This window comes from Gopherus flavomarginatus, chromosome 5 (genome assembly GCF_025201925.1).
Source record: "Gopherus flavomarginatus isolate rGopFla2 chromosome 5, rGopFla2.mat.asm, whole genome shotgun sequence".
NCBI lineage: Eukaryota > Metazoa > Chordata > Testudines > Testudinidae > Gopherus > Gopherus flavomarginatus.
In genome coordinates this window covers 107453568-107467938 of record NC_066621.1, presented here as the reverse complement: position 1 = coordinate 107467938, position 14371 = coordinate 107453568, and the positions used below count along the sequence as shown (strand labels likewise).

Genomic DNA, 14371 nt, shown 5'->3' with positions numbered 1-14371 from the left:
AGACATACTCATGCTAGCTCTGACTGAGCTAGTGCACCAAAGAAGAGCGAAACTCAGGGCTAGCTGCCCCAACTACATACACATCCAGGACCCCAGGCATGTACTTGGTGCAGCCTCCCACCACTTGTGCTGCCACAGTAGCACAATGCTTCTATCAGAGCTAGTGTTGGCATGTCTCCTTAAACTGGGAATTACAACCCGATCTTGAAGTATAAACTTCTCCTTAGGGTACGTCTACACAGCAATAAATGCCCGTGGCTGGCCTGGCTCATGGGGCTTGGGCTACAGGACTATGTTGACATTGGGCTGTTGGACCCCACAAGTGAGGAGAATCACAGAGTCTGGGCTCCAGCCTGAGTCCCGCTAGCCGAAGTCATCTGACCTGGGGCAGCCACAGCCATGCCACAGGTCTCTTATTCCAGTGTAAACATACTCTTAGAGGCTTAATACAGAATCTCACCCACTGGGAGAACACTTCAACCTCTCTAACCACTCAGTGACAGACTTGAAGGTGGCAATTTTGCAACAAAAAAACTTCAAAAACAGACTCCAAAGAGAGACTGCTGAATTTGAATTAATATGCAAATTAGATACAATTAGGTTTAAACAGAGACTGGGAATGGTTGGGTCATTACACTAATTGAATCTATTTCCCTATGTTAAGTTCTCCTCACACCTTCTATGGGTCATCTCGGTTATCACTTCAAGGTTTTTTTTCTCCTGCTGATGATAGCTCATCTCAATTGACTGGACTCTTACAGTTGGTATGCGTACTTTCACCTTTTCCTGTTCTCTGTATGTATAAATATCTTCTGTCTGTGTGTTCCATTCTATGGATCCGAAGAAGTGAGCTGTAGCCCATGAAAGCTTATGCTGAAATGCATTTGTTAGTCTCTGAGATGCCACAAGTACTCCTGTTCTTTTTACTGTCAATACAATTTAATTTCTGGCCATGAGATCTTTCTAAAATTATTAAATATACTTAGAGACTGAGAGTCCAAATAAAGTCAATAGCTTGACAATAGAATTATTGTAGTATCAGGTCCTTAATAATACCAGAAAAATTGGAGAAAATTCCTTTCCATGCATCACTGTCTATCCCCAATTGTAGAACAAATACTAAGTGTTTCTGGTTCAGTTTAGTAACTGATAATTCCATTTTATGTAGCTCTCTTATGGTTCAGTGAGACTAGAAATTTCCCTACATTTTTGTTTCCCACTGTTCTGATTGTTGGTATCTGAGAAGCAAAATGGACAGTGTTGTGTGCACCTTTGTCAGCAGATCATAGGTCTAAATTTAGTTGAATGCAAACTCCAGACCATCCTACATAAACTCACATCTGAGTAAATTATTTGTGATTCACATATTAATTTATACCAACATATCAAAGCAACCTGGAATCCTCTAGTATTTATCAGATATTATCTGATCTGACTGGATAGCTGATTTATACTCTAAAGTTCCCCAACTCTGGATTATCTATGATAAGGTGATATGCATCCTGCAGTCAACACACATTGTTTAATTTGTTTCCATGCAAATTGGCCTCTTCTGTCTTCTCGAATTCCACAATGCAATCAATAGCTACATTTCAAATACAGTTCATAACTGCCTTGTCTTAGTAAATCAAGGACAGCTTCAACATACTATTTTTAGACTTCCCTCCTGGAGTCTTTCATTATTGTACTGTAGCAAAGAATTATTTGTTCCTTTATTTTCCAACTGCGGGCTACACATTTTTGCTACCTTTTCATTCTATAGTATAGATCAAAATGTAGAGAGGGCTGTCATTATATGCAATGCATTTTTATATATAGAAAATTGTAAAGAGGTTGCTCATATTTTTGTTCTACAGCATGACAATCTTACAATTTAAAATACTGTACTTAAAGTATTTTTCCATTGTTTTCAGGAGCCAATTAAAATCATTTAGTGACTCACAGGGGAATCTTTATTCAGTTGTTGTCCTACTGAAGGCAGTTGATTACGTGGTGGGGCAAATCCCCACCAAACCAAGAAAGGATTAAAAGAGCTCCTCTGGACACAATCAATCCCTGTGAAGCTTGTCAAGGCTGGAAGTGGGTGAGTCCTTAAAAGGAAGGATCCTTATTAAGCACAGGGAGAAGCAGAACTGCAAGTCAAAGGTCTCTGGCCAACAGAAGAATGGGTGGTGGGCCAGCAAAATAGCTCGAGAATTTTGGCTGTCCAGACACTTTCAGAAAGGAGAAGGGTTGGTACTTTCTCTTCTCTTCCCTCCCCCTAACTTCCCTGTCCTAAAGGCTTCTTTGTGAACTGTGGAAGCATGTTGACCTTATAGACTGCTTTGGCTCCTCTTTCCCTCTCCCTCCACTTGCTACTTCAACCCCATAAGAGGGCAGATGCTCTGACCAGCACAGCTGAAAGAATGTGGCCTGGACTATGGAACAGGAGCAGAGCCCATCTTCTCCCCAAGGTAGCCTAGCAAGATTTAGCATGCTACAGACTACACTGAATAACTGCTCACCAGTATGAGCTTTTTAATTTGTCCCGTGGCTTATGAATATGTTAATTGTGTAGCACTAAACTGCTGTGTAAAAATGTCTTTGGAAATCTTATAGTCTAACTTTCTCAGAGTGGAGGCCAACTAGTTTTCTGTAACAGACTTGCATTCTTATGTGCACCTGTATTTGCATGTGATAATCCGATAATTGTGTAAACAAATGCAAGTGTTGGTATTTTGTGTAGGATTCCACTCAATGGCTAGTCCACCTTAACAATATATCTTAAAAGTTATGGTATGGCAACAGTTATTTATGAGCACAGTAAAGATAGCTTGTTGCTGGCTTGCAACTTGTGTTTTATTTCATTTATGTGTATTTCCATAGAAAACTTCCCAACTTGTAGTAATCCTCCACACTTTAGAGATCTGGCCATATGTGTCCAGTTACAATGTTGAGCAAATTTGTATAGCTATGCTATCAGCCCCCGAAAATGTCTTCTGTCATCTCCTGAACAACGTTGCTATGATGTACCTGACTTTGTTTCTGCTTCAGTCAGTTGGCTGTAGCCTGAAACTAGTATTTTTTCAGCTTTTCCATTCATACAATATTATAGCAGGTATAAAATGCAGTTAAATGCTAAAATACAAAAGTTTTTAATGAACTTTAGATTCAAGGCCTAAGTGAGTCTTAATTAAGCTATTGATTTCCAGCTTTCCCTAACCCTTAGGGTTTTCTCGATCCACACCCATAATAGCTCCTTCTTTCACTTGCAGACCTATATCACCAGTCAATATTCTGTAGCTACCCTCTTCTTAGGGGTAGTCAATGGCTAGATCTGAATCTCAATTTTACTGGCATATTCTTATTGAAGACAATGAATTTATCAATTTACACCAATATAAATGAGATCAAAATCTGATGTGATGATTGTGCAGTCTGATAACCATATATGGAGATCAAGCTCTTGGGAAAGTCTCCCAATGTACCAATGCCAAAGTGAGGGTTTTTTTCCTGGCTACATGAACTTCATCTCTAGAAGTATTCAGATGGCCTACAAGCTTTTTTGGCTTACAGGCTAGTTCTAGAGGTCAGACACACAGGGACCTACGGTGGGAAAAAATATAATTTTCCTCAGTGAAAATTATTTAGAGCAGTGATTCTCAAGCCTTCTGTATTGGTGATCCCTTTCACACAGCAAGTCTCTGAGTGTGACCTTCTGCCCCCATACATTAAAAAAAAAACATTTTTTAGTATTTAACACTGTTAAATATAAAATGCTGGGCTGGAGGGGCTCAGGGCTCACAGTCTCATGCATGGCCAGGCTAGGAGCTGACAGCTTGCAACTCCCTTGTAACCACTTCCCAACCCCCAGTTTGAGAACCCCTGATCTAGGGGGACATGGGAGACCTTGAAGGTAAGGTTGTCACCAGTCCAGATTTTCTCAGGATCATACCTTTTTAGAGAGAGCTATGCTGGGAAATATGTAAGGGTGCTCAGTACACACTGCCAGTGGTCCAGTTTTATGGGCCTAGCATCATCCCAGATGTCCTGGTTTTTTGTACCTTAGAGGTACCAACCCTACTCCAAGGATATAAGAGTGACAGGAGCCTATAGGGAATTAATTCATCTCTGACCTATGTTAATTCCTTATGTGGTTTCCAAATAGAATTCTTGGGGTTGTCAGAGGACAGTGCAATAAAGAGGGGACAATCCCTTGCTCAACCCTCAAAATTCTGTAGATGTTCTTCTTCACAAAACCTCCTCTGAGGAGCTGTTGTTAGCTGTAAGAGAGAGGAGAAATTGCAAGGAGATAACATTCCCCACTCCCGTGTGACTAGACAGCCATCCACCTGTGAAGGGGACATTTCAACACAGTATACCATACTTTGAAAACCAGATTGCTTTAACCCCAGATAGCAGAAGGTTACTGGCAAGGGATACTTACCTTACCCCTCCAAAATCAGCCATTGATCCACTCCTCCCGCACTCTCAAAACATACAGCTCTTCAGGAACTGTTGGAGACCGTGGCCTTTCTGTGGAGACCCTGTACCTCATGATAGCTCTGGATCTCCAATTTCTTCCCTGTACATCAGTCCAGTGCAATCCTGCAATATCAGGGTTAGTGTGTTGCCATTGCTGCCTGCAGAATTTCCCTCTTAGAGAGATCCCCACTGCACAGCAGGTCTGCACAGATGGTAATAGCTCCAGGCTGATAACTTTTCCTGGTAACCTCCACGCTCGGAGGAGGGAAAAGATATGCATCCCTCTCAGCTTCACCAATATGTAGCCACCTATTTACCCCTCTAGTCCCTTATCCTATGAGAATCCCACCCACATTGGGCATCCTCTCTGGGGTCCTAGATTGTGCCACAGGGTATGTTTACATTCCAATGTATGCTCAGCATTCAAACTCAGACTCAGACCTAACCCCCCTTCCATCTACACACAAATCGTGATAACCAGGAGCTCAGATCCAGAGTCTCAGGACCTCATGGGGGTGGAGGATCAGAGCCTGAATCAAGCTAGGATCCAGAGTTTGAGCCCTATTGCACTACATTGTATATGCAGCCCAACTGGACTTGTGCTCTGGTAGTCTGCAAAAAGTATTCCACAATCCTATGGACTGACAATTTGTCCTCTGGACGGTCAAGTTTGGACACTCAGATTTTTCCATACTGCATCACAACCAAAGGGCTAGCGTGGCTATATTTTGAGAGGGTGCTAGGAAATCTAGGGTGTGGGGGTTGGAATTGGGCCCTCATAATGCAGTCCAAACACTGGAGCTCTAAGTTGGGACCCAGGGTCAACAATTCCTAAACTGGGGTTAAAAATAAAAATACCCTCAAGCCCTAGGTTAACAAACCCAGGGTCTGCTAACTTTATTTCTACTAACCCTGGGCTTACATTGCAGTGTTGACAAAGCCATAGAGGCTGCTGACCCTCTGCTCCTCCTTGCATGGAGGAGTGGTGAGATCTCAGTAAAGATGCAGTTACGTGAAAGACTAAATCTTAAAGGCAAATGCAGAAGTGAAGTAATTCAATACATTATTGTGCCCCCAAAACCACCTAGGCACAATAATGTATTGAATAGTTCCTCTATCTATCCCTGATTCTGTTTCTAAGCACGGAGAGGCTTTAAATGGAGTCAAGTTATTTTATGTGTTTTGTCCTTCATATCCTACTCTTTGGGAGTATGAACTGTTATTGACATTTAAGAAGACTATTTTATGGCTGTGATCAAAATGGAGCACAGGTAAATAAAAAGTGACATTATACATAATATGATATAGAAAACCATAAAAATGCAAATTGTAGTAACTCACCCATGCTGCTATTTAAGGCCACTGAAAGTATTACGAAACCAGAACTGATGTCTGTTTGCCTGTGGTAAGGAAAAATAGGAAAAGGAAAATAATTAGATTATAAATCTTTGGTCTGATCCTGAATAGTACTCAGCCCTTATAATTCCCTCTGAAGTCAGGATGAGGTCATGTATTACTAGAAAATGCTGAAAACAGTAAATCATATAAACATCAGTTATATTAGAAAGGGATTCATGGTATGGAGTAGAAATCATCTGAAATTCAGCCACCTAATGTAGTGTCAACCCATTCCCAAGGGAAAATGGGTGAACGTGGAAGAGTTTTTTTGCTTAGAGTTTTAATGATTTTTCTTTGCACTTCAGACTTATGCCTGGAGGCACGAACTTAGAATCATAGAATCATCGAATATCAGGGTTGGAAGGGACCTCAGGAGGTCATCTAGTCCAAGTCCCTGCTCAAAGCAGGACCAATTCCCAAGTAAATCATCCCAGCCAGGGCTTTGTCAAGCCTGACCTTAAAAACCTCTAAGGAAGGAGATTCCACCACCTCCCTAAGTAACCCATTCCAGTGCTTCACCACCCTTTTAGTGAAAAAGTTTTTCCTAATAGCCAACCTAGACCTCCCCCACTGCAACTTGAGACCATTGCTTCTTGTTCTGTCATCTGCCACCACTTATTTAATTTGATCCTATTTACTTCAGACCATTTCTCCAGTTTGTCCAGATCATTTTGAATTTTAATCCTATCTTCCAAAGCACTTGCAACCCCTCTCAGCTTAGTATCATCCACAGACTTTGTAAGTGTACTCTATGCCATAATCTAAATCATTGATGAAGATATTGAACAGAACCGTACCTAGAACCGATCCCTGTGGGACCCTACTCATTATGTCCTTCCAGCTGTGAACCACTGATAACTACTCTCTGGGAATGACTTTTCAAACAGTTAGTAGCTCCATCTAGGTTGTATTTCCCTAGTTTGTTTATGAGAAGGTCATGCGAGACAGTATCAAAAGCCTTACTAAAGTCAAGATATGCCACATCTATCACTCCCCCCACCCAAGGTTTGTTACTCTGTCAAAGAAAGCTATCAGGTTGGTTTGACATGATTTGTTCTTGACATATCCATACTGACTGCTATTTATCACCTTATTATCTTCTAGGTGTTTGCAAATTGATTGCTTAATTATTTGCTCCATTATCTTTCCAGGTACAGAAGTCAAGCTGATTGGTCTGTAATTCCCCGGGTTGTCCTTATTTCCCTTTTTATAGATGAGCACTGTATTTGCCCTTTTCCAGTCTTCTGGAATGTCTCCCATCTTCCTTGACTTTTCAAAGATAATTGCTAATGGCTCAAATATCTCCTCAGCCATCTCCTTGAGTATTCTAGGATACATTTCATCAATCCCTGGTGATTTGAAGACATCTAACTTATCTAAGCAATTTTTTACTTGTTCTTTCCCTATTTTAGACCCTGATCCTACTTCATTTTCACTGGCATTCACTATTTAGATGTCCAATCACCACCAACCTTCTTGGTGAAAACTGAAACAAAGAAGCCATTAAGCATCTCTGCCATTTCCACATTTTCTGTTATTGTCTTTCCCCCTTCATTGAGTAATGGGCCTATTCTGTCCTTGGACTTCGTCTTGCTTCTAATGTATTTGTAGAATGTTTTCTTGTTTTCTTTTATGGTCCTAGCCTTAGCTTTTCTAATTTTGTCCCTACATACTTGTGTTATTTCTTTATATTCATCCTTTGTAATTTGATTGAGTTTCCAGTTTTTGTACAACTCTTTTTTGAGTTTTACATCATTGAAGATCTCCTGTTTAAGCAAGGGTGGTCTCTTGACATACTTCCTATCTTTCCTACACAGTGGAATTGTTTGCTCTTGTGCCCTTAATAATGTCTCTTTGAAAAACTGCCAACTGTCTTCAATTGTTTTTCCCCTTAGACTTGCTTCCCCTGAGATTTTACCTACCAATTCCCTGGTTTGCTAAAGTCTTCCTTCCTGAAATCCATAGTCTTTATTGTGCTGTTCTCCCTACTACCATTCCTTAGAATCATAAACTCTACCATTTCATGATCTCTTTCACCCAAGTTGCCTTCCACTCTCAAATTCTCAATGAGTTCTTCCCTATTTGTCAAAATCTAATGTAGAACAGCCTCTGCCCTAGTAGCTTTCTCCACCTTCTGAAATAAAAAATTGTCTTCAATACATTCCAAGAACTTGTTAGATAATCTGTGCCCTGCTGTGTTATTTTCTCAAAAGATGTCTGGGTAGTTGCAGTCCCTCATCACCACCAAGTCCTGTGCTTTGGATGCTTTCGTTAGTTGTTTAAAGAAAACTTCATCCACCTCTTCTTATAGACTCATAGACTCATAGACTCTAGGACTGGAAGGGACCTCGAGAGGTCATCGAGTCCAGTCCCCTGCCCTCATGGCAGGACCAAATACTGTCTAGACCATCCCTGATAGACATTTATCTAACCTACTCTTAAATATCTCCAGAGATGGAGATTCCACAACTTCCCTAGGCAATCTATTCCAGTGTTTAACTACCCTGACAGTTAGGAACTTTTTCCTAATGTCCAACCTAAATCTCCCTTGCTGCAGTTTAAGCCCATTGCTTCTTGTTCTATCATTGGAGGCTAAGGTGAACAAGTTTTCTCCCTCCTCCTGATGACACCCTTTTAGATACCTGAAAACTGCTATCATGTCCCCTCTCAGTCTTCTCTTTTCCAAACTAAATAAACTCAATTCCTTCAGCCTTCCTTCATAGGTCATGTTCTCAAGACCTTTAATCATTCTTGTTGCTCTTCTCTGGACCCTCTCCAATTTCTCCACATCTTTCTTGAAATGCGGTGCCCAGAACTGGACACAATACTCCAGTTGGGGCCTAACCAGCGCAGAGTAAAGCGGAAGAATGACTTCTCGTGTCTTGTTTACAACACACCTGTTAATGCATCCCAGAATCACGTTTGCTTTTTTTGCAACAGTATCACACTGTTGACTCATATTAAGCTTGTGGTCCACTATGACCCCTAGATCTCTTTCTGCCATACTCCTTCCTAGACAGTCTCCTCCCATTCTGTATGTGTGAAACTGATTGTTCCTTCCTAAGTGGAGCACTTTGCATTTATCTTTATTGAACTTCATCCTGTTTACCTCAGACCATTTCTCCAACTTGTCCAGATCATTTTGAATTTTGACCCTGTCCTCCAAAGCAGTTGCAATCCCTCCCAGTTTGGTATCATCTGCAAACTTAATAAGCGTACTTTCTATGCCAACATCTAAATCGTTGATGAAGATATTGAACAGAACCGGTCCCAAAACAGAACCCTGCGGAACCCCACTTGTTATACCTTTCCAGCAGGATTGGGAGCCATTAACAACTACTCTCTGAGTACGGTTATCCAGCCAGTTATGCACCCACCTTATAGTAGCCCCATCTAAATTGTACTTTCCTAGCTTATCTATAAGAATATCATGCGAGACTGTATCAAATGCCTTACTGAAGTCTAGATATATCACATCCACCGCTTCTCCCTTATCCACAAGGCTCGTTATCCTATCAAAGAATGTTATCAGATTAGTTTGACATGATTTGTTCTTTACAAATCCATGCTGGCTATTCCTGATCACCTTACCACCTTCCAAGTGTTTGCAGATGATTTCTTTGATTACCTGCTCCATTATCTTCCCTGGCACAGAAGTTAAACTAACTGGTCTGTAGTTTCCTGGGTTGTTTTTATTTCCCTTTTTATAGATGGGCACTATATTTGCCCCCTTCCAGTCTTCTGGAATCTCCCCCGTCTCCCATGATTTCCCAAAGATAATAGCTAGAGGCTCAGATACCTCTTCTATTAACTCCTTCAGTATTCTAGGATGCATTTCATCAGGCCCTGGTGACTTGCAGGCATCTAACTTTTCTAAGAGATTTTTTACTTGCTCTTTGCTTATTTTCTCTTCTAAATCAACCCTCTTCCCGTAAGCATTCACTATACTAGACATTCCTTCAGACTTCTCAGTGAAGACCGAAACAAAGAAGTCATTAAGCATCTCTGCCATTTCCAAGTCTCCCGTTACTGTTACCCCCTCCTCATTGAGCAGTGGGCCTACCCTGTCCTTAGTCTTCCTCTTGCTTCGAATGTATTGATAAAAAGTCTTCTTGTTTCCCTTTATTCCCATAGCTAGTTTGAGTTCATTTTGTGCTTTTGCTTTTCTAATCTTGCCTCTGCATTCCTGTGTTATTTGCCTATATTCATCCTTCGTGATCTGCCCTAGTTTCCATTTTTTATATGACGCCTTTTTATTTTGTAGGTCACGCAAGATCTCAAGGGTAAGCCAAGGTGGTCTTTTGCCACATTTTCTATCTTTCCTAACCATTGGAATAACTTGCTTTTGGGCCCTTAATAGCGTCCCTTTGAAAAACTGCCAACTTTCCTCAGTTGTTTTTCCCCTCAGTCTTAATTCCCATGGGACCTTGCCTATCAGCTCTCTGAGCTTACCAAAATCCGCCTTCCTGAAATCCATTGTCTCTATTCTGCTGTACTCCCTTCTACCCTTCCTTAGAATTGCAAATTCTATGATTTCATGATCACTTTCACCCAAGCTTCCTTCTACTTTCAAATTCTCAACAAGTTCCTCCCTATTTGTTAAAATCAAGTCTAGAACAGCTTCCCCCCTAGTAGCTTTTTCAACTTTCTGAAATAAAAAGTTGTCTGCAATGCAGTCCAGGAACTTATTGGATAGTCTGTGCCCCGCGGTGTTATTGTCCCAACATATATCTGGATAGTTGAAGTCCCCCATCACCACCAAATCTTGGGCTTTGGATGATTTTGTTAGTTGTTTGAAAAAAAGCCTCATCCACCTCTTCCGCCTGATTAGGTGGCCTGTAGTAGACTCCCAGCACGACATCACCTGTGTTTTTTACCCCTTTTAGCCTAACCCAGAGACTCTCCACCCTTCCGTCTCCTATGTCCATCTCCACCTCAGTCCAAGTGTGTACATTTTTAATATATAAGGCAACACCTCCTCCCTTTTTCCCCTGTCTATCCTTCCTGAGCAAACTATACCCATCCACACCAACATTCCAGTCGTGTGTATTATCCCACCAAGTTTCAGTAATGCCAATTATGTCATAGTTGTATTTGTTTATTAGCACTTCCAGTTCTTCCTGCTTATTACCCATACTTCTTGCATTTGTATAAAGGCATCTAAGATACTTGTTTGATTTTGCCTCCCAGCTTTGCCCTGACCCTCCTTCCTCTCTGCCATTATAGCCCGTGCTCCCTCCTGCTTCCAACCCATCTCCCAGGTCTTGTTCCCCACTTTCCTGTGGGCTTTGCTCACCTGTCCCCGTCGAACCTAGTTTAAAGCCCTCCTTACCAGGTTAGCCAGTCTGTGCGCGAATAAGGCCTTTCCTCTCTTCGAAAGGTGAACGCCATCTGTTCCTAGCAGTCCTTCCTCAAGTAGCATCCCGTGGTCGAGGAAGCCAAAGCCCTCCTGGCGACACCATCTTCGCAGCCAGGCATTCACCTCCACAATGCATCTGTCTCTGCCCGGACCCCTACCTTCAACAGGAAGAATCGAAGAGAATACCACCTGCGCTCCAAACTCCTTAACCCGTACTCCCAGAGCCCTGTAGTCACTCTTGATCTGCTCAGCATCACACCTCGCAGTATCATTTGTGCCCACATGGATGAGTAGCATGGGATAGTAGTCAGAAGGCCGGATAATCCTCGACAAAGCCTCTGTAACGTCTCGGATACGGGCCCCTGGCAGGCAGCATACCTCCCGGGATGAACGGTCAGGGCGACAGATGGGTGTCTCCGTCCCCCTCAGCAGAGAGTCTCCAACCACCACTACCCTACGTTTCTTATCAGTGGTGGCAGCAGACCTCCCAGCCTTAGGGGTACGAGACTTCACCCCCTTAACTGTTGGGGGTGATTTCTTCTCTGCTGTATCTTTTACCACAACAGGAGGGTTCGCAGCAGCGGTGGAGCACTGCCCGCTGCTAGAAGTAACCAGCTGGCCGTGTCCACCCTGAGCCTCCTCCTCCACTGGTGTGTCAGGTACACCCTGAGGCATCTCCTCTTCCACTGCAGTGTCAGTAGTCCCGTCAACTGGGACAGCACCATCAGCTGTCTCCACATGGATACTGTCCAGGAATTGCTCATGGACATAGATGTTCCTCAGCCAGGCCACCTCCTCCTGTAGCTCTCCCACCTGCTGCCTGAGAGATTCCACCAGTAGGCACCTTTCACATTGGATGCCACCCCCAGCCTGGATATCAGTAAGTGGAAATTGCAAATTACAGTCTTTGCAAGCCCACACCAGAATCTGGGTAAAAGCATCCATGCTTTGGTGCTCTGTCTGGCTACAGGCGCAGGTGGAGGAGACAGAAGCAGTGCTGGCACAGGTGTTACGGGTCCTCCTCACCATTTTAAGCCTCCCTCTGTCAAAGTCTCAAATTCCTGTCTACAGCTCTCTGTCCGCTCCTCTTTGCTGTGAACAGAAGGGTTTTCGATGGGGCTCAGGTTATGGGTTCAAGGGACCAATGGGTCACAGATGAGACCAACAAGGGAGCCCCCTCCCTTCCTACTCCCCTTCCAAACTCCCTTGCAAAACTCCCTGTTAGCAGCTCCTGTTCGCTAAGCTCCCTGGTCGCTTGTGCGCAGCTTTATAATTTCTTCTTGATTTGGTTGTCTGTAGTAGACCCCTACCATGACATCACCCTTATTTTTCACCCCTTTTATCCTTACCCAGAGACTTTCAACAAGTCTGCCTCTTATATCTATCTCAACCTCAGTCCAAGTGTATACATTTTAATATATAAGGCAACACCTTCTCCCTTTTTTCCCTGCCTGTCTTTCCTGAGCAAGCTGTACCTTTCTATACTAATATTCCAGTCTTATGCGTATTATCCCACCAAATCTCTGTAATGACAGCTATGTCATAGTTGTGTTTATTTACTAGCATTTTACATTCTTCCTGCTTATTCCATATACTTCTCACATTAGTATACAGACATCTAAGATACTGATTTGATTCCTCCCGCCCCATTCTGTCTTGTCTCTCCCTCATTTCTGCTATAACAGCCCATGCTCCCCTCAGATTCTGACCTTTCTCCCAGGTCTCCATGTTTGTGACTTACCTGTGGGCTTTGGTCACCTGCTCCCATTGAACCTAGTTTAAAGCCGTCCTCACTAGGTTAGCCAGTCTGTAGCCAAATATGCTCTTCCCCTTCCTTGATAGGTGGACCCCATGTCTGTTCAGCAGTCCTTCTTCCTGGAACAGCATCCAGTGTTTAGATGTGCTGTCTCTAATAATAAAGCTGTTTGTACTTCCAGACAAATGTATTAAACCAGAAATAAAAGAAGAAAGACTATTTGTTTTGCTTCTTCAGTAATTGTTATTTACGTGGATATATGAAAACAATGTTTTCATTAAGTTGAGACATTCCACAAGGACTCACTTGCCCTACAGTGCTTTCTTCATTTTTTTCATATAGTTCTATTGGTCCTATTGATTAGGCATCTGTTTTTTGTATAGCCATAGTTTGCTCTTCTGGAACAATGTTTAGCAGCTGTTACAATTCAGACAAGTGTTAACAGGGTGAGAATTAATTTAACACCCAATAATATTTTAACACCTGGCCTGACAACAGCAATATCATTGAATTTCACCTTTTAGAAATTGCTTAGTGAATTACTTTATCATTACTTTGACTTTGACCACAGCATGCACTGTTTTGTATTTTGAAACAGAAGTCTTGGAATTAAAACACAATCTTGTATTATAAGTGAGTGCTATTTTTAACAATTTTTTCTCCTATAGAGTTATGCTGCAAAGTTGAATATACTTTTTTCTTACCAGAGCTGTACCTCCAATTTTCCAGCTAAGTTGTAATAGAGCAACAGAAATCAATGCACATAGTTTTAGTAAAATGTTTATGGAGCCAAGAAATTACAAATTCCTCTTATCATGTGAAGTCAGATGTGGGCTCCATGTATAAAAGTACTGTACAAATCCTCATACAGATGAAAGAATTTTTTTGGCAACCAGTTCCAGGACTGATTACAGAACATCTGATAAAACACCTGCTAGAAAGGTAATATATTCACACAGTGGTCAGGATTAGTATTTTTCTGGCTGTGTCCAAAACTCCTAGGCAACTAGAATATGGTTGAATGTGCTTAAGAGATTTTGTCCGGGGACCTGTGATTCTTAAAACAGTGGGTCTGGCAGCAAGTGAAGCTTTACTTTCAAAAGTTCTGATTATACTGTGCTGGAACAAGGTTCAGTCCTCTGCTCAAAATCTTTTCTATCTGTGTATGAAGCGTAAGGAAAGACTGTTTCTCTGTGAATATCTAGATCTATTTTAAGAATGGTGGTTGTGCCAAAGAATTGCAGCATTTAAGCCAAAGGAAAACATCAAGTGACTGCAGCCTACTGTTCTCAAATCAGTTTACAGCGTCTATGTACTAGTCTAAAATCAGATTAAACAAAACTCTACAATACTGAGGAAATTAGATTACTTCAAATGCTTATCATCCAATTTAT

The 14371-nt window shown here is 41.9% G+C and overlaps 1 long non-coding RNA gene across 1 annotated transcript; it reads right to left on the bottom strand.

Annotated features, from left to right (window-relative positions):
* Nucleotides 1-4454: 4454 nt before the first annotated feature.
* On the bottom strand, nucleotides 4455-13049 carry LOC127051571 (uncharacterized). The gene is made up of 3 exons (XR_007774524.1): nucleotides 12963-13049; nucleotides 5806-5864; nucleotides 4455-4587 (listed from the first exon to the last, which is right to left on the bottom strand). It is a non-coding gene; the product is annotated as an uncharacterized LOC127051571 (long non-coding RNA).
* Nucleotides 13050-14371: the final 1322 nt, after the last annotated feature.